This window comes from Corapipo altera, unplaced genomic scaffold (assembly GCF_003945725.1).
Source record: "Corapipo altera isolate COAL_440 unplaced genomic scaffold, ASM394572v1 23b, whole genome shotgun sequence".
Lineage (NCBI taxonomy): Eukaryota > Metazoa > Chordata > Aves > Passeriformes > Pipridae > Corapipo > Corapipo altera.
Window position 1 is genome coordinate 10,245,902 of NW_020884885.1, and position 5,556 is coordinate 10,251,457.

Genomic DNA, 5,556 nt, shown 5'->3' on the forward strand with positions numbered 1-5,556 from the left:
CTAAATTCACAGCCTACATAGGGTGGGTCTCTGTAAGAGCTGAAGAGAGTTGGCAATACCAGAGAATATAAAATCTACTGAAATAAAATTTGAACCAATAGGACTGTTAACAGTCAGAAAAAGCCCCGAGGAATAGGGTGTATGATGAAATCTTATGATAAGAAAGCAGCTCACCTGCATTCACTGAAGGTTTGAACTTTAAAACAAAACACTTCATGTAATTAACCTCTCCAAGATACCAATAAAAGAACATCTTTGTCATACCAACAGAGAAATAAAACTTTGCAATAGCTTCTGACAAAAATCTAGTGTCCAATATTCTTTAAAAAGGAACTATAGCTTCAGATACATCCCATTGCTGAACTCTGAAAGCCACCATCTATCTGTTGATCTGAGAGCTCTTCTGCACATGTTGTCTCACTGCCTTTGAGATAGCTGTTATCTCACTGTTCTGCAGATGAGAGCAGGAAGGGTAATGATGAATAGACTAATAAAGTGATCAAACTTCACACAACAAATCAACAGCAGAGCTGATAGGAGAAACATTTTAATTCTAGTTCATCTACTGTAGCCATATTCATCTATAAGGTGTATCTAACACTGGGTTTATCCTACCAGGTTAATATTTACAAAATGTGTCATGTTTTGTGCAGCCGCCCTAGGGTTAATCTAGCACTGCTACACTAAAGCTACACACTATAGCGTACCATTCTGCTTTTGTTCATCAGAGTAACGAAGTTGAATTTTACAAGAAATGAATTTAAAATCTGGGCAGAAAAAGTTGGAGAAAAGTGAATTGAGAAAAAAGATTCAAGACAGGAAATCCAGATCAGTTTTACAGTGCTGGTGAAGCTGATAGGCACTTGAGCCCAAGGGAGCAGTTAGTCTCACTGAAAGACAGATTGCATGAATTGCATGATTATCCCACAAAACTAGCAAAAGCCACTTCACATGTTTATCTTTCAACACTTCACATATTTCTTATTCTTGTCAGAAGGAGACTACAGACACTTATAGTAACAGAATAGCATGGAAGTTTCTCTCCACTGGTGACCAATAATAATTTCTGGCAATAGTAGCTATTTTGTCCATGTCAGTGGATGTTTTGAAACGTTTCAAACTATTATGGTAGAGATTTAAAATGTTCTTTTACTTGTGCACATTCTGATTCAGAATAGTTAGAAACTTATTAATGAGAACACTTCTACCACGTCAAGAGGTGAAATGGTCAAAGGTTTTGTATATACTTTTATAGTTGTATTGATGATGCAGGTGAGGTATGGCTGATTGCCACTCAAAGCTCAGAGAAGTCATTGGCAGATGACCTGCATCAATTGTTTAGGTGGGGACAGAAGTTGCTTTGCTTTCCCTGGATGTGCAGAATATAATGTCTATCCAATACACACATGCATTTCTTTCCAAGAGTTGCTGCACCTTCTAGGACTCTGCCTTTAGAAAATACTCCTTGGTTGCTTATGCATCCAAATCCTTTTTGAGTTTTGACTCATTGATACGTTTGCAGTAAGTAGAAATACATGCATATGTACTTCATAACAATACAATTTATTATTTAATTCTCTAATTACATTATTTTATCTATGTAAAGTTTTACGTTACACAAGTGTGAAAACAAAAATGTTTATAATATTATTACACGTTTGAAGGCATTCTGGATTGTGACAATATGCCCATAGAGGAACACTGGAATGATTAAAACCTGCTATATAAATCTTGTTGCTCCAAGATCTGTGCTGCCATTAACATGCTTTTGACTTCTTAATGGTTAAGTTGCATCTACATATGTCAGTTTTTACCAGTTCTCTCTCATGGCACTCCTATTTCTGTCATCAAATACGAACTTGGCTGTAGGATCAAGAGGAAATAGAAACATCAAGAGGAAATAGAAACATCAAAAGGAAATAATAATTTGTGTTAAAATACATTTGTAAAAGATTATGTGAACTTTTCATCCTTGATGTCTCCAATGACAGAGGAGCTAAGCTGTCTTCACCTCTTCCCTGGAGGCAACTCTTAGAGTTCAAACAGATAGCAAGTCTTATTTGAACATGATGTAAATATAGACCACGTAGGCTTTATAGGATTGCTGTGCTGCACTAACCATGATAGAGGGTAGTGTAAAATATGTTGCCACTTATCAGCTGTTCTGTGGCCACCCTGCAAAAGTAAATTCAATTAGATGGAATCGGAAAAGAATTTTAATTTACCTTTGCTAAGATAACACTAGATAGATTATATACGTGTTCCCAGTTCAGCCTATCTACAATCTGCAGCATACAAGGGAAGAGAAGAGCACAAAAAGAGGCTCACCCATTTTGATCCCTCTTGAGGAAGAAAACCTTATTTACCCCCAGCATGCTTTTGGGTATAACTCTCAAATTAGTAAAGCACTTCTCTCTCTATTCCCTGTGCAAATTCAAGTTTTGTGCTACCAATTTATGTGCCATCTTCATATCCAAATTTTACTTCAGAACTGGAACATACTTGCATACAGTAGTTAATAGTAGTGCAAATAAACACTACTTCAGTGGCCAAACCAGGTCCTAACCTCTGCAGCTTTTCATGTTGCTGAAAGGTGTTACAGCAAGTCAGCTTAAACCGGCGGGAGAGAAGGCCACCTTAAACAATGGTTAAATACTTAATCTAAGAACTATCAGACTTTTCAGAAAGACTAACTGTATATTACCCATGTCTAACACCCCCAGCTGATTGTGAGAGATGCTCTGATGTCATCACTTGAATTCAAGAAAGCTGAAGGTTATCTGAAAGTCAATTCCTCATATTACACGATATAACAGTTTCCAGAATTACTAGAGAAGTCTTAACAATTTTACTTTTCTAAATATATTTTTCTTCTTCAAAGTTAGAAATAATTGATTATCAAAAGAATCCAGAGAAAACTAAGAAAGGAGGTAGCCAGTTCTGAAACCTGGTAACAGTGCAGTGGCTCTGAGCATTACTGACACAAGCTTTGTTTCTCTCCACTAGCTGGCAGCTTTCTGGTTACAGTGGGACGCTAAGGGAACTGCCACCATGTGGGAATGCTGGATGTTAGAAGCAAAACCTTAAACAACCTTGGCATTTGGTGGAGAAACAACACAGATGGGCATACTAGAGTAGCTTGCTCACAACAGCCCTTCGTTCCCTACAGCCTTTCATTCCCAGCAAAGAGCCTGGTATATTTTTAACCATCTGGAGGATTTTTTTCCCAGGGATAATACACTTTAATAAGTTAGAAATAAAGTCTTGAGTACATCTATCACTGTAGCAAGACCCTTTTCCAGAGCTGCAAGTAGATGTTTTGCCTCAATTGCAGGAGAAGGGCTGGTAGAAGTGAAGGCTGTATTTCTTTCCTGGTAGATACTTATGACTGTGGGGAGTTTATTTTATTTTATTTTATGAGTTAAAAAGTCATGCTTTATACTTATTTATTAGCCACAGTCTTTGCTTTGTGCTGATGCTGCTAGAAACAGGAATGAAATTCAACTGAAGGCCCTGTATATAACTTTTAAATTTCCAGGTAGGGTACAGTATCTGGTTTATCTGGCACTTGCTGAGAGGTAGATCCTTTTTCTTAATGTGCTTGCTGATGGAAGGAAAAACTGGTCGTTCAAGTTACATGTGGGACATGTGACTTGAGAATGGGCTGATAAGTAAATTGCACCGATAAATTGATTTTGCTTGCTTATTAGCTCTTTTTCCATTTGCACCAAATACCGATAGACACAACAACAATGAAATGCCCTTGGGACATTTAAGAACTATTTCAATTACAGCTACTGATGTAATAATAAATTCACATAAATTAGTCAAAAGAAAAATAAAATAATTGAATGTAATAGTTTAATGAAAGCCTAATAGAGTAAAATGCGTTTGTCTTTCCTGGTTTCAGTTTACAGAAGTATTTATGTTCAGAACTCAGCAGTTTCATGTGACATGCTGGGCCAATGCTACAGACTGTCTTTCTCCAGCAGATCTTTTATTGGCTGCTTGTTCTTTGAAAGTGTATGCATAAACATACACTTTGAAAGTGTATGCTGAGAAAGAGGACAGCTGGGGTTATTATTTGAAAAGGCAAGAGTATTTTCTCTATAAACCACAGATAAAATGTTCCACATTTCTATTTCAGACTGTAAACCAGATCGGGCTGTTCTTGAGTGTAAGTTTACCTTTACAGGAAATCCATTGTTTGGAAAGCTAATGGAGCCACCACACCCCTGTGAGCACACAGATGGGGCTCTCAGATAAGTTCTTGTTCTCAGTGAATACCTAGAAATTATCTGATAATGCTGTTGTTAAATTGCAATATTGAAAATCCTACTAGAAATTATAAACTTATTTACACAAATTTGTTGAGGTAGGCAACTTCATGTGAGAGAGGAAGCAAATTAACAAGTAAGAGTTTTAATGCCCAGTCCAATGGAAAGATAAATGATCAATCTGGAATAAATTACTGCAAATTAGCAAGAATCCCTAATTCAAGGGCCAGGATCTTAAAGCAAGAGAGTGACCTGGTGTACAAAAACACTGGTAACTTAGTAGCTTTATTTATTTTCCTCTGGATATATACAAAGCAAACACTACTCTGAAGAAACACTGTTGCACAGTCAAGTGTTCAATAAAAATTACCACTTTCCCCTTCCCTCCTGTGGTAGACACAGGACCTGAGTAAAGCTAGGAAATTCTTATGTCAAAATGTATTGATGATGAACAAATGCATCTCCTTCATAGAGGGAAATAGTGTCTAGAAGAAAGAATTAATACAGCTGTAACATACTATGCAAATAATGTTGATGCCAGCACCCTTCTGGGTGTCATGCATTCAGTTATGATAAAATAAATCTGAGTGAGGAAACCTTGAATATTGTAGCAATTAACATCTTAGCAATAGCACATTAACATATTTAGAGGTTTGTACTCATTAGTCAGCTCTAGAAATGCTGTCTCTTCTAGTATTTTACAGTGGAAAAAGTGATGAGTTTGTCTCTCAGTAAAGATGTCTTAGCTTCTGCAGGAGTAAGAGGACTTCCTTCTGTCTTTTTGTCTCCAATATACAGCTAGACCAGAAATTCGGTTTCTGATTAGGTCCTACTGAAAGAGTAGACCATATCTGATACATGTATCATCTTTGGGAAATTTGATTAGAAAGCATAGTTGCAAAACTCAATTTGTTTATATGGTAGTTCTGAGGGTGAGAAAAATATGATTTTTAAAGTCATATCCTCCCCTTACTCCTTATAGAAATACTCTGGCTAAATACAAGTAGATTTTTAGAGGAAAAGCACACTCTCTTCACGAGCATAATCCTGACAAATCTGAAACTCTCACTCCAAAACTCAAAGCACTTGAAGGAAAAGGGACGGAGCTTTGGAAATGCCGGTCCAAATGGCTGACAGTTTGTGAAATCTAGTACTTCTGCTGTCAGCAACTGAAATGGGATCTTCATGTGGGAAGTGCTGAGCCAACTTCAGGTGACAGTGTCCACATTGCAGTTCATCCAGCTTGTAATGCAAGTTGCATTGTTGGAGCAACGTTTAC